Here is an 18,524-nt window from a genome sequence, read left to right on the forward strand (position 1 = left end):
ATATTTTATCTGTAGTATTTATTTATTTTAATGGGGCGACATACGTGTTTTTATAGGATCAAGAAAGCTACAGGAGCCCATACATCTGACTATTATGCTGGTGGAGGCCCTGGTCCAAATTTTGCACTCAGACCCATTTAAATCTAGTTATGCCACTGAGTATGCCCCTTCATCATGTAGCTCACAGGTAGGGTAGTAAAGATCTGGTGACAGATTCCCTTTAAATGGATCAGTGGATCAGCATTCCCAGTGCTGTAACATTCAAATCCTATGGGATTGACAGAGATAGAAAAATGGCCAACAAGATATGAAATATACATTTTAGGGTACAATAGTTATTCAGTTTTCTATTTAACTATTATTGCACCTGATGTTCTATGTTTGAACAAACCCCAAGAGAAATAAGAAGACTTCTGATTCTTTCTCGTCTTGGACTGATCGTTCGCTCTTAATTTGGGTGATAAAATCTGTTTTTATTGAAGCCAATTTTTTTCATTATAGAGATAGGAGATGACAGTTGCTGCTCATAAAATTCTATGGAGAGGTTAGGGTAAAGGAGAAGGTAGGAGCTACACAGACATATTGCTGCAAGTTTACGTGAAATAACAGTCATACTTTATGAGTATGTTCACACAATGTCATTTACAGGTGGATTCTGGTCCAAAATCCATCAGAAAAATCGTTAAGTGCCCAAAAGTATGAAACATTTGCATTTCTATGGAACAACTTGCTGTTCATATGTTCAGTATTTTGAGCTTCTTTTATCCTCTTCAAGATTCCAAAGATGCCAAGTGGCTAAAAGAAGTGAGCAAATTATTCTAAAGGCACTTTTCACTTTGAAGACTCTCTATACTGTATAAGAAATGTCTGAAGTGCCTTCATTTTGAAAAACTCATCAAGTTTGACCACCAGTAAAAGATGTCATGTGCACAAACCCTTGCTGAAAAAGCTGATACACTTTTTCTAGGGTGTTCATTTTATCCTTGTGTTATGTTATGTACCATCCTTCCAGACTCTGCACTATGCATAACACAGAGTACAGAGTTCCTGAAAATGATTGCAATCACAAATTCTTTGGTATTATTATCTTCATTTAATTTGTCTTCAATGAAAAAACACAAAAAGAATTGTCCTAAAGCCACATTGGATATAATTCCACACCAAAACTAAAAAAGGGGGTGGACAAAAGTATTGGCACCCTTTGAAAAATCATGTGATGCTTCTCTAATTCGTGTAATTAACAACACCTGTAACTTACCTGTGGCACCTAACAAGTGTTGGCAATAACTAAATCACACTTGCAGCCAGTTAACATGGATTAAAGTTGACTCAACCTCTGTCCTGTGTCCTTGTGTGTACCATATTGAGCATGGAGAAAAGAAAGAAGACCAAAGAACTGTCTGAGGACTTGAGAAACCAAATTGTGAGGAAGCATGAGCAATCTCAAGGCTACAAGACCTGAATGTTCCTGTGTCTTCCGTGCGCAGTGTCATCAAGAAGTTTAAAGCCCATGGCACTGTGGCTAACCTCCCTAGATGAGGACGGAAAAGAAAAATTGACAAGAGATTTCAACGCAAGATTGTGCGGATGGTGGATAAATAACCTCGACTAACATCCAAACAAGTTCAAGCTGCCCTGCAGTCCGAGGGTACAACAGTGTCAACCCGTATTATCCGTCAGCGTCTGAATGAAAAGGGACTGTATGGTAGGATACCCAGGAAGACCCCACTTCTTACCCCGAGACATAAAAAAGCCAGGCTGGAGTTTGCCAAAACTTACATGAGAAAGCCTAAAACGTTTTGGAAGAATGTTCTCTGGTCAGATGAGACAAAAGTAGAGCTTTTTGGGAAAAAGCATCAACATAGAGTGTACAGGAAAAAAAAAGAGGCATTCAAAGAAAAGAACACGGTCCCTACAGTCAAACATGGCGGAGGTTCCCTGATGTTTTGGGGTTGCTTTGCTGCCTCTGGCACTGGACTGCTTGACCGTGTGCATGGCATTATGAAGTCTGAAGACTACCAACAAATTTTGCAGCATAATGTAGGGCCCAGTGTGAGAAAGCTGGGTCTCCCTCAGAGGTCATGGGTCTTCCAGCAGGACAATGACCCAAAACACACTTCCAAAAGCACTATAAAATGGTTTGGGAGAAAGCACTGGAGACTTCTAAGGTGGCCAGCAAAGAGTCCAGGCCTGAATCCCATAGAACACCTGTGGAGAGATCTCAAAATGGCAGTTTGGAGAAGGCACCCTTCAAATATCAGGGACCTGGAGCAGTTTGCCAAAGAAGAATGGTCTACAATTCCAGCAGAGCATTGTAAGAAACTCACTGATGGTTACCGGAAGCGGTTGTTCGCAGTTATTTTGGCTAAAGGTTGTGCAACCAAGTATTAGGCTGAGGGTGCCAATACTTTTGTCCGGCCCTTTTTGGAGTTTTGTGTGAAATGATCAATGATTTGATTTTCGCTTCATTCTCTTTTGTGTTTTTTCCTTGCAAGCAAATTAAATGAAGATAATAAGACCAAAGAATTTGTGATTGCAATCATTTTCAGGAAGAAACTGAGTATTATCTGACAGAATTGCAGGGGTGCCAATACTTTTGGCCACCACTGTATACAGACGACATGATGATACCATTCCTGTTACCTGATAGGATACTGAGAAGGTTTATTGCCCTTTGCTTTAAAGCAGATTAAAAAAAAACACTTGTTGGTGATTAAAGAGATCTAAACGCCATAAATTATTTAGCAAAAAGGTGATATTTATTGTCATTCTGTCCACTTTCACCAATTTGATAGCATGTTAAAATCAATTATTTAACATATCTATAGTAAAGAAAGTCATTGTCAGGTTATGCTGTAAAGTCAGTAGCATCTTATCAATGATTAAATGTTTTAACCCCTTCATGCACCCTGACATAATTGTAAAGCACAGTCAGGGTGCGCATGTAAACTGCGGAGTCAGGACCTGAACCTGCTCATTGAGGGCAGATGCTGGTTCTAATACACAGCCAGAATCTGCCTGTCAATCCCTGAGAGCGGCATTTATATAGCATGATCACCAATGAGCGCACTCATCGGCACCCAAAAATCAAAACGCCAGATTTGCGTTTTTTTCAGTCAGTTCAGTACCCCCGAAAAATGCAATAAAAAGTGATCAATATTTTCATTTGTACTACAAAGTTGTATCAATAAAATCTGCATCTCGGGACACAAAAATCAAGCCCTCATACAGATCTACTGATGGAAATTTAAAATAGTTAGGGGTCTCAGAAAATGCTGACATAAATATACACTGCTCAAAAAAAATAAAGGGAACAGTCAAATAACACATCCTAGATATGAATGAAATATTCTCATTGAATACTTTGTTCTGTACAAAGTTGAATATGCTGACAACAAAATCACACAAAAATCACCAATGGAAATCAAATTTATTAACCAATGAAGGCCTGGATTTGGAGTCACCCCCAAAATTAAAGTGGAAAAACACACTACAGGCTGATCCAACTTTGATGTAATGTCCTTAAAACAAGTCAAAATGAGGCTCAGTATTGTGTGTGGCCTCCACGTGCCTGTATGACCTCCCTACAAAGCCTGGGCATGCTCCTGATGAGGTTGTGGATGGTCTCCTGTGGGATCTCCTCCCAGACCTGGACTAAAGCATCCGCCAACTCCTGGACAGTCTGTGGTGCAACGTGACGTTGGTGGATGGAGCGAGACATGATGTCCCAGATGTGCTCAATCGGATTCAGGTCTGGGGCACGGGCAGGCCAGTCCATAGCTTCAATGCCTTCATCTTGCAGGAACTGCTGACACACTCCAGCCACATGAGGTCTGACATTGTCCTGCATTAGGAGGAACCCAGGGCCAACCGCACCAGCATATGGTCTCACAAGGGGTCTGAGGATCTCATCTCAGTACCTAATGGGAGGATCTCATCTCGGTACCTAATGGCAGTCAGGCTACCTCTAGCGAGCACATGGAGGGCTGTGCGGCCCTCCAAAGAAATGCCACCCCACACCATTACTGACCCACTGCCAAACCGGTCACGCTGAAGGATGTTACAGGCAGTAGATCACTCTCCACGGTGTCTCCAGACTGTCACATCTGTCGCATGTGCTCAGAGTGAACCTGCTTTCATCTGTGAAGAACACAGGGCGCCAGTGGCGACTTTGCCAATCCTGGTGTACTGTGGCAAATGCCAAGCATCCTGCACGGTGCTGGGCTGTGAGCACAACCCCCATCTGTGGATGTCAGGCCCAGTGGCGTACCGCCAATGGCGGCAGACCACGCCACTGCTATGTGGCCCGTGGCCGGAGGGGGCTCGTGAGGGCCCCAAGCAGCGTGGGAACGAGGAGGATAGGTAAGAGGTTGCGGCGGCAGAGGAGCGGGTTGCGGCAGTGCAGGAGCGGGGCACACGCTGTAGCCGCTGCTGCAGCTATCACGTGTGCCCGCTGCTAAAGGGACATGAATATTCCCTTTTCTCCACTCCCATGGGCGTGGAGAAGACGGAATATTCATTCTCTTTAGTAGCGGCACGGAGGAGCGCTGAGCCCCGGCTCCTGCTGTCAGTGCAGAGGAGTGAATGTGCCGGCAGCAGCTCACCTCGGCTTCTGAGAGCGCGCGCAGCTCAGATGCCGACATGAGCTGCAGCAGACAGGACTCAGCGCTGGAGCAGAGGGGAGGAAGGAAGGTAAGTATAAGTGTTTATTGTTTTATGTGTGCAGTGATTGGGGGGGGGGGATGAGGAAGCCACACATACCAGGAATAGGGGGTTGAGGAGGCCACACATACCAGGAATGGGGGGTTGAGGAGGCCACACATACCAGGATTTGGGGATTGAGGAGGCCACACATACCAGGATTTGGGGATTGAGGAGGCCACACATACCAGGATTTGGGGATTGAGGAGGCCACACATACCAGGAATGGGGGATTGAGGAGGCCACACATACCAGGAATGGGGGATTGAGGAGGCCACACATACCAAGATTTGGGGATTGAGGATGCCACACATACCAGGATACTTGAATTAAGGAGGCCACACATACCAGGAATGGGGGGTTGAGAAGGCCACACATACCAGGAATGGGGGATTGAGGAGGCCACACATACCAGGAATGGGGGATTGAGGAGGCCACACATACCAGGAATGGGGGGTGGAGGAGGCCACACATACCAGGAATGGGGGATTGAGGAGGCCACACATACCAGGAATGGAGGATTGAGGAGGCCACACATACCAGGATTTGGGGATTGAGGAGGCCACACATACCAGGATACTTGGATTAAGGAGGCCACACATACCAGGAATGGGGGATTGAGGAGGCCACACATACCAGGAATGGGGGATTGAGGAGGCCACACATACCAGGATTTGGGGATTGAGGAGGCCAAACATACCAGGATTGGGGGATTGAGGAGGCCACACATACCAGGATTGGGGGATTGAGGAGGCCACACATACCAGGATTGGGGGATTGAGGAGGCCACACATGCCAGGGATTGGGGAATTGAGGAGGCCACACGTACCAGGATTGGGGGATTGAGGAGGCCACATGTACCAGGATTGGGGGATTGAGGAGGCCACACGTACCAGGGATTGGGGGATTGAGGGGGCCACACATACCAGGGATTGTGGGGGCCACACATACTAGGGATTGTGGGGGCCACATATACCAGGGATTGGGGGATTGAGGAGGCTACACATACCAGGGATTGTGGGGGCCACACATACCAGGGATTGTGGGATTGAGGGGGCCACACATACGAGGATGGCGTAATTTACCAGTAGCTGCTGCATTTCCCACCCTAGGCTTATACTCAAGTCAATAGGTTTTCCCAATTTTTTGTGGTAAAATTAGGGGCCTCGGCTTATATTCGGGTCGGCTTATTTAAATTATACGGTATTTTAAAATCAGTGAGTACGTGGTGCCCATAATACTGCAGGACTGTGGCGTGCATTATACTATATGGGGGCTGCATTTTACCCTATGGGGTGTGTAATATACTGTATGGAGGACTATGGGGAGTGCATTATATTCTATGGAGGACCATGGGAAGTTCATTATACTATATGGAGGATTATGGGGGGCGCATTATACTATATGGAGGTTTATGGGGGGAGCATTATACTATATGGAGGATTATGGGGGTGCATTATACTATATGTAAGATTATTGGTGGTGCATTATACTATATGGAAGGCTATGTGGGGCCATTATAATATTTTGAGGGCTATGTGGGGGGCCATTATACTGTATTAAAGCAATTATACAGTGTGAAGGTTTGTGTGGGGTCATTTTACTGTTTGGAGGGCTGTGTGGGGGCCATTATACTGTTTGGAGGGCTGTGTGGGGGCCATGAGAGTGTATGGAGGGCTCTGTTGGGTTCACAGTTGGGGGATTATACTGTGTTAGGGTCACAATACTTTGCCGTGGGAGTTGAAGTGGGGTACAGTAGGGTCATTATACTGTGCATGTGGAGGAATGCACCATAGGGGTATGATACTGTTTGGGGGGCACTTTTGTTGGCATCATACTTTATGGGGGCAATGAAGGAGGAATCTACGACTTCAGAAGGAGGTAAATTACTATGTAAAGGCAGGAAAGTTATGAGATCTGCTCTTCTGTGACACAGACAAATATTTATTTTTTGTAGGGGGGGGCCCAATTAGAGCTTCTGCTATGGGGCCCCATGACTTCTATGTACGCCCCTGGTCAGGCCCTCATACCACCCTCATGGAGTCGGTTTCTAACCGTCTGTGCATGTGTCTGCACACATTTGTGGCCTGCTGGAGGTCATTTTTCAGGGCTCTGGCAGTGCTCCTCCTGTTCCTCCTTGCACAAAGGCGGAGGTAGCAGTCCTGCTGCTGGGTTGTTGCCCTCCTATGGCCCCCTCCACGTCTCCTGGTGTACTGGCCTGTCTCCTGGTAGCGCCTCCAGCCTCTGGACACTACACTGACAGACACAGCATACCTTCTTGCCACAGCTCGCATTGAGGTGCCATCCTGGATGAGCTGCACTACCTGAGCAACTTCTGTGGGTTGTAGAGTCCCTCTCATGCTACCACGAATGTGAAAGCACAACCAACATTCAAAAGTGACCAAAGTATCAGCCAGAAAGCATTGATACTAAGATGTGGTCTGTGGTCCCCACCTGCAGAACCACTCTTTTATTGAGTGTGTCTTGATAATTGCCAATAATTTCCATCTATTGTCTATTCCATTTGCACAACAGCATGTGAAATTGATTGTCAATCAGTGTTGCTTCCTAAGTGGACAGTTTGATTTCACAGAAGTTTGATTTACTTGGAGTTATATTCTGTTGTTTAAGTGTTCCCTTTATTTTTTTGAGCAGTGTATATTTTTTCAAATGTCAAAAATTTTCACCACTAAAATACAAAAAAAAACAAAAACTACTGACCTGGAGAAACTTGTGGCCATATCATTTCTACTGCACATTGAACACCATAAAAGACAGAACCTCAAAAAACAATGGTGGAATTGCATTGTTTTTTACAATGTCATCCCACTTGGAATTTTTTTTCCCATTTTTCAGTACATGATATGGTAAAATGAATGGTGGCATTCAAAACTATAACTCACTTCACAAAAGAAAGAAAAATATGGCTGTAAAAATTGAGAAATAATAAAGTTATGGCTCTTGAGAGAAAGAGAGGAAGGAAGCTAAACCACAAAAATGAAAAAAAAAACAACAGATAGTTCTGAAGGTTAATGTCATGAATCTCATATCTCTCAATACCAACATACACATATTAACTAATTTGATGTACATTTCTTAAAGAAGACCTTTCACCAACTTTTTTATGTTGAAGTGGACAAAGGATTAATAGTGGCAGCAGAGCAGATTAAAATGTAGGTGACAGTGCTGTAAAGTGGCCGAGAGCGGTAGTCAAGACCGAGCTGCTGTCCAGTTTCGCTCTGGCACTTTACTGGAAAACAGTGTCCCAGTCCCAGTGTGCAGTCAGGTATGGGGTGCATCACACTCACTTCTAGGCCGCAGGCCTCCGCTGTCTCCAGGCCTCCATTTTCTTGAGCCACCGCACACAACTCTGGGGACACCAAGTTTATTTCAACAAGCAAACATTTACTGGTCAGTTCAAGTTCATCGGGTTGTAACATGTGGGATAGGGCACAATACTTCTTACTTCCTTAGCACGATGCATCCTCAGCCCTACCACTCGTTCCTTCTGGACTATCCCTAAGCCCACTGACTCCGTCAGCCTGAGTAATTTCCTGTCCACCTCAGCAGTGCACCCGCAGTCCAGTACCTTCCGTCTACACGGGTCCCTGTCCATCTTCCCCTGTATGCCAGAGGACACGATATGCTTGACAGCCCCTATGCCAGACCTTGGGCTCTGAACACGACAGGAGCATCCACTCAGGATTCCCACTGCTTTGAACGACTGGTACTATGATATCCACCACAGCCCCCCAATATACAGTATAATGTCTCGCACAGCCCTCTATACAATATGGTCACCACAGCCAATATGAGATCCCCAACAGCACCCAATACAGTATGGTCACCCTCTTGTTATGTATCCACAGCCCCTCTTATAATGTCCCCACAGCCAACCCCTTATGTCCCCATAGCCAGGCCCTCTTGGAATGTCCCCACATGCCCTACGTATAATAGCATTCATTCATTAGGAAAATAATAGAATAAAAATAAAAAAAAGCTTATACTCACCTAATCCAGGCTCCCTGTTCAGCGCAGCTCTATCTCCTCTTTCATCTGGTGCAGCAGTGGGTACTGGACAGAGAGATGATGTCAATGGATTGTGACGTCCAACATCCTCCATGTGCGCTGGAGTTCCCGGCAGAGCAGGGACCTGATTACAGCTCCTCTGCACCTGTCCAGGGACACACCGACATCAACTGTATTCGCATCTTACAGGCGAAGGAAGGTGCAGGCAGAGAGAGGGTTGAGCGATGTCAGTGACTGACACGCCCATGCCCTGGCCATCACTGTACAGTATAGTGCCCTCCACATATCCATCCAAACTGTATAGTGGCCCTACATAGCTCTGCAAACAGAATAATAATAATGGCCCCCACTTATCCTTACAAACATTATAATGGCCCCTACATAGCCTTCGATGCCATATAATGTGCTCCTCATTGCCTTTCATATAATATAATGGACCCCAAATAGCTCTCCATATATTATATAATAGGCCCCACATACTGTAGCTCTCCATATAATATAACTAGCTATTGAACCCGTTCTACGCCCGAGTGGCGAGCATTTTTATTGGTATATGGTCTCCCATTCTGGTATGTGCTGCCCCCTCCTGGTATTTGTGCTGCCCCCATCCTGTCCCCACCATCTTATCCTGGCATGCATGGCACCCCTCATCCCCATCCTAGCATGTATGGCACCCCTCATCCCTATCCTGGTATGCATGGCACCCCTCACCCCCAATCCTGTATGCATGGCACTCCACACCCCCAATCCTGGTATGCATGGCACCTCTCACCCCCAATCCTGGTATGCATGGCACCTCTCACTCCCAATCCTGGTATGCATGGCACCCCTCATCCCCAATCCTGGTATGCGTGGCACCCCTCACCCCCAATCCTGGTATGAATGGTACTCCATCCCTCATCCCTATCCTGGTATGTATGGTATCCCTCATCCTGGTATGCATGGGCCCCTCACCCACATCCTGGTATGCATGGCACCCCTCATCCCTATCCTGGTATGCATGGCCCCTAATTCGAATCCTGGTATGCATGGCACTCCTCATCCCCAATCCCAGTATGCATGGCACCACTCATCCCAATCCTGGTATGCTTGGCACCCCTCATGCCCAATCCTGATATGCTTGGCACCCCTCATCCCTATTCTGGTATGTATGGTACCCCTCACCCTGGTATGCATGGCACCCCTCATCCCAATTCTGGTATGTATGGCCTCCTCATCCCAGAAACCTGGTATGCATGGCACCCAATCCCTCATCCTAGTATGCATGGCACCCCTCATCCTTATCCTGGTATGCATGGCACCCCTCATCTTTATCCTGGTATGCATGTTAGCCCTTATCCCTATTCTGTTATACATGGCACCCCATCCTTCATCCTGGTATGCATGGTACCCCGCATTCCTATCCTGGCATGTATGGTACTCCTCATCCCTATTCTGGTATGCATGGCACCCCTCACCCCCCAATCCTGGCATGCATGGTCCCCTCAACCCCCAATCCTGGTATGCATGGTCCTCTCACCCCCCATCCTGGTATGCATGGTCCCCTCACCCCCCAACCCTGGTATGCATGGTCACCTCACCCCCCAATCCTGGTATGTATGGGCCCCTCATCCCCCAATAATGGTATGTGTGGTACCCCTCATCCTGGTATGCATGGTCCCCTCACCCACCAATCTTGGTATGCATGGTCCCCTCACCCCCCATCCTGGTATGCATGGTCCCCTCACCCCACAACCCCTGGTATGCATGGTCCCCTCACCCCCCAATCCTGGTATGTATGGGCCCCTCATCCCCCAATAATGGTATGTGTGGTACCCCTCATCCTGGTATGCATGGTCCCCTCACCACCCAATTCTGGTATGTGTGGTACCCCTCACCCCCCAATCCTGGCATGCATGGTCCCCTCACCCCCCAATCCTGGTATGTGTGGTACCCCTGACCCCCCAATCCTGGTATGCGTAATACCCCTCACCCCCAATCCTTGTATGCATGGTCCCCTCACCCACCAATCCTGGTATGTGTGGTACCCCTCACCCCCCAATCCTTGTATGCATGGTCCCCTCACCCACCAATCCTGGTATGCGTGGAACCCCTCACCCCCCAATCCTTGTATGCATGGTCCCCTCACCCACCAATCCTTGTATGCGTGGTACCCCTCACTCTCAATCCTGGTATGCATGGTCACCTCACCCCCCAATCCTGGTATGTGTGTTACCCCTCATCCTGGTATGCATGATCCCCTCATCCCACAATCCTGGTATGCATGGTCCCCTCACCCCACAATCCTGGTATGAATGGTCCCCTCACCCCACAATCCTGGTATGTGTGGCCCCCTCACCCTCCAATCCTGGTATGTGTGGCCCCCTCACCCCCCAATCCTGGTATGTGTGGCCTCCTCACCCTCCAATCCTGGTATATGTGGCCCCCTCACCCCACAGTCCAGGTATGCATGGTCCCCTCACCCCACAATTCTGGTATGAATGGTCCCCTCACCCCACAATCCTGGTATGTGTGGCCCCCTCACCCTCCAATCCTGGTATGTGTGGCCCCCTCACCCCCCAATCCTGGTATGTGTGGCCCCCTCACCCCCCAATCCTGGTATGTGTGGCCCCCTCACCCTCCAATCCTGGTATGTGTGGCCGATCACTCCTGCCCCGGTCTCCAGCGAAGGGAGGCGCCGCGGCAATGCTCCTCCCAGTCAGGTAAGTAAGTATGGCGCCGGAGATCGCGGTATGCATTCAGTGCCTACGCATACCGCAATCTCCGGCGCCATACACACTCCTCTTACCTGTAACTGCTGGATGCGTGATTCTGTCTGGAGCGCAGTCTATCGAGGCTTCAGACAGAGACCCCCGGTTATATTATAGATGGTTCCCACACATACCTCCATACAATATCATGGCCCCGCATAGCCTTCCATATAATATAATGGTCCCATATATCCCTCCATATAATGAACCCATTGATTAAAAAAAACAAAATACTCACCTCTCCCCAGTCTACGCTGCTCCGGTCTCCTCACAGTGTCTTCTGCAGATCTGCACTGCTCCGCACAGCAGGCGTGTTGTAGTGACGTCATCACGCCCGCTGCGCTGAGACATCATACGCAGAGGAAGAAATTATGGAGGAGGGAATGTTAGCTGTTGCTATCTCCTCCATCATTGCTTTCAACTATAGCAGCATCCAGGATGCCAATACTTGTAAGTGTGATTAAGGGCGGTGGGGGTCCAGTGTCGGTGCTGGCACAGAGCCCCCCCCCAATTCACAGGCCACTGATGATAATAATCCAAAATAAAAGAAAAGATACATGAAAAAATATATAAGAAAAACAATCATAATGATAAATAATGTCCTGTGTAATGTTAATTTCTAAAGGCAATCTGGTCTGTTGGGAATAAACCCACCATGTTCAGGAGTAACCTCTGATGAGCTCTTCCTCAAAATGGTTTGTTAACTCGTTCAATGCCCTTAATTTTGCATGAGGTTATACAGTGCCTACAAGTAGTATTCAACCCCCTGCAGATTTAGCTGGTTTGATAAGATGCAAATAAGTTAGAGCCTTCAAACTGCAAACGAGAGTAGGTTTTATGAACAGAAGCATAAATCTTACAAACCAAAAAGTTATGTTGCTCAGTTGAATTTTATTAAATTTTAAACATAAAAGTGTGGGTCAATTATTATACAACCCCTATGTTTAATATTTTGTGGAATAACCCTTGTTTGCAGTTACAGCTAATAATCGTCTTTTATAAGACCTGATCAGGCCGGCACAGGTCTGTGCAGTTATCTTGGCCCACTCCTCCATGCAGATCTTCTCCAAGTTATCTAGGTTCTTTGGGTGTCTCATGAGGACTTTATTCTTGAGCTCCTTCCACAAGTTTTCAATTGGGTTAAGGTCAGGAGACTGACTAGGCCGCTCCAACACCTTGACTTTTTCCCTATTGAACCAGGCCTTGGTTTTCTTGGCTGTGTGCTTTGGGTCGTTGTCTTGTTGGAAGATGAAATTACGACCCATCTTAAGATCCTTGATGGAGGAGCGGAGGTTCTTGGCCAAAATCTCCAGGTAGGCAGTGCTATCCATCTTCCCATGGATGCGGACCAGATGGCCAGGCCCCTTGGCAGAGAAACAGCCCCACAGCATGATGCTGCCACCACCATGCTTGACTGTAGGGATGGTATTCTTGGGGTCGTATGCAGTGCCATCCAGTCTCCAAACGTCACGTGTGTGGTTGGCACCAAAGATCTCGATCTTGGTCTCATCAGGCCATAGAACCTTGAACCAGTCTGTCTCAGAGTCCTCCAAGTGATCATGAGCAAACTGTAAACGAGCCTTGACATGACGCTTTGAAAGTAAAGGTACCTTACGGGCTCGTCTGGAACGGAGACCATTGCGGTGGAGTACGTTACTTATGGTATTGACTGAAACCAATGTCCCCACTGCCATGAGATCTTCCCGGAGCTCCTTCCTTGTTGTCCTTGGGTTAGCCTTGACTCTTCGGACAAGTCTGGCCTCGGCACGGGAGGACACTTTCAAAGGCTGTCCTGGCCGTGGAAGGCTAACAGTAGTTCCATAAGCCTTCCACTTACGGATGATGCTCCCAACAGTGGAGACAGGTAGGCCCAACTCCTTGGAAAGGGTTTTGTACCCCTTGCCAGCCTTGTGACCCTCCACGATCTTGTCTCTGATGGCCTTGGAATGCTCCTTTGTCTTTCCCATGTTGACCATGTCTGAGTGCTGTTCACAAGTTTGGGGAGGGTCCTAAATAGTCAGAAAAGGTTGGCAAAAGAGATCTTTAATCCACACATGTGAAGCTCATTATTCTTGGTGCCTGAACTACTTCTTAATACTTTAGGGGGACCAAACAGAATTCTTGTGGTTTGAGGGGTTGAATAATAAATGACAATCTGAATTAACTTTTTACGTTTTAAAAAAACAAAAAAAAAAACAAAAAAAAACAAAATTTGCTGCAGTGCATTTCCCACTTCCAGGCTGATCTACAGTACAAATGTCACAATGCCAAGTTAATTCCGCATGTGTCAACCAGCTAAATCTGCAGGGGGTTGAATACTACTTGTAGGCACTGTATCTACATGGTGTTTCCATGAAGATCATCAAAGGAAACTCCTGAACCAATTTATGACTACCAGGTCTAGTATTAAATCACTAATAAGGACCAGGTCCTTTAGACCACAGGCATTTAGCTTTCTTATATTAAGCAGGCTAAATCAAAGTGGGCAGAAGGACTTGGTCCTTTAGCCCACTAGTTCTAATATTAAAACACTAATAGGTACTTGGTCATTTAACCCACTAGGATTTAGCCTTCTTATAGAGAGCAGGCTAAGTCCAAGTGGGCCGGAGGCCATGATCCTTTACCCCATTAGTTCTAGTATTAAAACACTCAAAGGGACCTGGTCGTTTAGCCCACTGGGATTTAGCTTTCTCATCATACCAGGGATCTCAGCCGGGTAAATTGGCCGCACATTGTAAAAATTTGAATATGATGGGCTGCGTTCTTTGTGGGACAAGATGATGTTTTCAGTGATACCAATTTTGTTCTTTATGACTTTTTGATCATTTTATACCATTTTTGGCTTGTTTTGTAATGGTGTTATCACACGTGTTATGGTACAAGTTTTCTTTTTTACATAAAACATCATTTTTATTGGCAATATATTTGTATTCTGAATTTCTAAATATAAAAGAATGCTTTTCCTATTTTTGTCCACCCAATCGACCCCATACAGTAATATTGTTTACCAAGAGCCCCACATAGCAATTCTGGACTTAATCCTGTAATAATGTCGCCCATCCTGTTATGTCCCCATCCTACTCCCCTTCATGTAATAATGTCCCCATCCTGGTTCCATCTTGTTGTAATGTTCCCCCATCATGGTCCCATCTTGTAGAAATGTTCCCTATACTGCCCCCCCCCCCATCTTATAGTAATGTCCCTCATCCTACTCCATTTCTTGTAGTAATGTCCCCTATCCTGGTCCTCTTCTTGTAATAGTGTCCCCCAATATGCCGTTTTTAACATACACATTAAAAAATGGTTTCTCACCTGACCTCGCTCCCTCGACGAATAGCGTCCTTTTCCTCCTCTCCAGCTGGCGTGACACATGGCAGTGACGTCATGCACTGCCACAATGGGCACAACTTCAGCTGCGGGCCTCTAATTGGCCGATGGCTGGTATAGGTATTGCGGTGCAAAGAGATGGCCTCTACGTCGTGATACAATTCAATTGAATGTGCGTCCTTGGACAGGATCATCTCGGGAGCTCAGGGACACAGGGGCTGCACAATGGAGCCTCAGGGGCCACATACAGCCCCCGTGTTTTAGACCTCTCCCATGTCCACTGCAGAACCTACACAATAGAAAATCCTCAGAAGTAGATAAGGTGGAAGATTTCCATTCCCCAATTAATATTTTCTAAAGTTTATCAATGTCCACAATGCAGTGGAATACGTTAAAAGTATACAGGGAATAAGTTAAAAGTATACAGGGAATACTTTCAAAATATTGTGATGTGAATAGAGTCTACTTTAACATATACTCCATACACCAAATACTGTAGAATTATCAATTAAATCTTTAATATAATTTCAATGCAATATAAAGCTCTTTGAAAATAAAACAAAAAAAAATATATAAATAAAATCAATAACTTTTTCATGTTTTGAGTTTTTTCTTCGATGTCCTCGCAGTTTTCCACTCTTAGGCTTTTTAATCAGCTTCTGATTCAGCAGCAGTTGCATGTGACATGTCCATTGCTTGATAGGCTTGCAGAACTTCAACAGCTTCTGCTACCATGGAGTGGAGGGATTCTGGTGACTCAAGCATGTGGAGCAGTTCCGAATTATCAAGCTCTAGTAACATCCCAGTTATTTTATTGGAGCAGGTTGTATGGCTTGGATCAGGGGGAAGAGGCGCTCGCCCAGTATTTCTTTCTGCTCCTCTGGAGAAGTTGAGGACAGCACAGTGGCTTTGAGGGCTTCTTGTGCATGGACAGCAGGCTGCGGCATAGTAAAGCATGGTTGATTAAGTTGCTGTAGATTATGGGCACCGGCATTATACGTAAACTGACGGACTGAGTGACTTGTGAACGCAGCTACAGGTTGCAACCCTGTTGTTTGTGTCGATGTGTTAACACTCTGAGTTGATATTATGGTGTCAAATGTTGAAGGTCTTAGAGGAGGAAGTTGGATGGGCCCTGGTATATTCTGAAATGAGTCAAGTCTTTCATTCTGTAATTTCCAAGGTGGACTTGGCCTAACTTGAGTGATCTGTCTATTTTTACAATAGGAAGGCTTCTTCTGAACTGGTGTAATAGTTGGCATGGTTCTACATAGAGGTAACTGATAAGGATTACGTGGATTGGTTGCAAATCTCCTGTTGACCAATCTCTCCATATGCTGGTCTGTTAGACGAGCTTGACGTTCCTCCTTGCGCTGTGCCAGGGAAACATACAGTGGTTTCATAGCGATGATTCTACCGCTCATTTTGGCAAGAGCATTGGTTGCCTCTTGTGGAGAGGAGAAGCACACAAAGCCAAATCCTTTGCTGTGTCCACCTTCCATCATTACCTTGGCACTGGTGATGGTCCCATATGGAGAGAACTGTTTTCGCAGTTTCTCGTCATCAATACTGTGGTCCAGATTTTTGACATAGAGGTTGGCACCCTGGCTTTGTGTGATCCTGTCCCGCTTCAACTGTTCAAACTTTCTTTTCAGCTCAAACTGTCTCTCCACCTTCTTCTGGGCTCGGCCTACATAGATGACCCTACCATTCATGTCCTTGCCGTTCATTTCTTCCACAGCTTTTAGCGCATCCTCATGTCTCTCAAAATTGACAAAGCCAAATCCTTTTGACTTCCCAAACTCATTGATCATGACTTTGACACTAACCATAGGGCCATAACGGTCAAACAGTTGCTTCAGGTATTCATCATCCACGTCTTCTGCCAAGTTCTTGATGTATATGTTGGTGAACTCTTCGCTGGCTCTGGCACTAGATGCAACTTCCCGTTTACTGCGTGACTTGAAGTGTCCCACCGATATTATGTGGTCATTTAAAAGTTCGCCATTCATCGTCTCTATAGCCTTCTCTGCGGCCTCTTGGCTCTCAAAATGGACAAATCCGGCTCCTTTTTTATCACCCATTACCTTGACTGACAATATCTTCCCAAATGTAGAAAACGCCTCATGCAGGGCTTTATTATCAATGGCTGTGTCCATGTTCTTGATGAACACCCTACTCTTGTACAGGGAGGGGTCATGTAGTGACCACATTATGCGCACAGACCTGCCACATATAAGGTCATAGTTCATTGTATCCACCACACGCTGGGCATCCCCTGCAGACTGGAAGTTGACGTCAGCATAGCCGTACGATCGCTGGGTCACCGGGTCCCTGCACACGCTGATGGATATGATGGGGCCGGCAGGGCGGAACTTCTCGTACAGCACAAGCTCGGAGACTTCTGGGTGCAGGTTCCCGATGTACAGGGACGGGGTGGTCACTCTGCGCTGCTCGGAGGCCATCCTTCCTCGGTACACGGCAAATAACGACATCGGGTAACGGCTGCTTACTCCGGGCTCCTGCGGGCACTGCCGTGCGCGTCACCTGCGGGCTGCCTCACCAATGGAGCGCGGGGTGCGGGAGAGCAGGCACAGCTGGGGGGAGAGCAGGCACAGCTGGGGGGAGAGCAGGCACAGCTGGGGGAGATCAGGCACAGCTGGGGGGAGAGCAGGCGCAGCTGGGGGGAGAGCAGGCGCAGCTGAGGGGAGAGCAGGCGCAGCTGGGGGGAGAGCAGGCACAGCTGGGGGGAGAGCAGGCGCAGCTGGGGGGAGAGCAGGCACAGCTGGGGGGAGAGCAGGCGCAGCTGGGGGGAGAACAGGCGCTGCTGGGGGGAGAGCAGGCACAGCTGGGGGGAGATCAGGCGCAGCTGGGGGGGAGCAAGCACAGCTGGGGGGAGAGCAGGCATGGCTGGGGGGAGAGCAGGCACGGCTGGGGGGAGAGCAGGCTAGCTGGGGGGAGAACAGGCGCTGCTGGGGGGAGAGCAGGCACAGCTGGGGGGAGATCAGGCGCAGCTGGGGGGGGAGCAAGCGCAGCTGGGGGGAGAGCAGGCACGGCTGGGGGGAGAGCAGGCACGGCTGGGGGGAGAGCAGGCACGGCTGGGGGGAGATCAGGCACGGCTGGGGGGAGATCAGGCACGGCTGGGGGGAGAGCAGGCACAGCTGGGGGGAGAGCAGGCGCAGCTGGGGGGAGAGCAGGCGCAGCTGGGGGGAGAGCAGGCGCAGCTGAGGGGAGAGCAGGCGCAGCTGGGGGGAGAGCAGGCGCAGCTGGGGGGAGAGCAGGCGCAGCTGGGGGGAGATCAGGCGCAGCTGGGGGGGAGCAGGCGCAGCTGGGGGGGAGCAGGCGCAGCTGGGGGAGAGCAGGCGCAGCTGGGGGGAGATCAGGCGCAGCTGGGGGGAGAGCAGGCACAGCTGGGGGGAGAGCAGGCACAGCTGGGAGGAGAGCAGGCACAGCTGGGAGGAGAGTAGGCACAGCTGGGGGGAGAGCAGGCACAGCTGGGGGGAGAGCAGGCACAGCTGGGGGGAGAGTAGGCGCAGCTGGGGGGAGAGCAGGCGCAGCTGGGGGGAGAGCAGGCGCAGCTGGGGGGAGATCAGGCGCAGCTGGGGGGGAGCAGGCGCAGCTGGGGGGGAGCAGGCGCAGCTGGGGGAGAGCAGGCGCAGCTGGGGGGAGATCAGGCGCAGCTGGGGGGAGAGCAGGCACAGCTGGGGGGAGAGCAGG

General features: G+C 48.2%; 1 pseudogene; it reads right to left on the minus strand.

Annotated features, from left to right (window-relative positions):
* Positions 1-15,455: 15,455 nt before the first annotated feature.
* Positions 15,456-17,272, minus strand: LOC141173685 (polyadenylate-binding protein 1-like; annotated as a pseudogene).
* Positions 17,273-18,524: the final 1,252 nt, after the last annotated feature.

This window comes from Phyllobates terribilis, unplaced genomic scaffold (assembly GCF_046119375.1).
Source record: "Phyllobates terribilis strain yellow unplaced genomic scaffold, ASM4611937v1 Scaffold_1__5_contigs__length_1240528914, whole genome shotgun sequence".
Lineage (NCBI taxonomy): Eukaryota > Metazoa > Chordata > Amphibia > Anura > Dendrobatidae > Phyllobates > Phyllobates terribilis.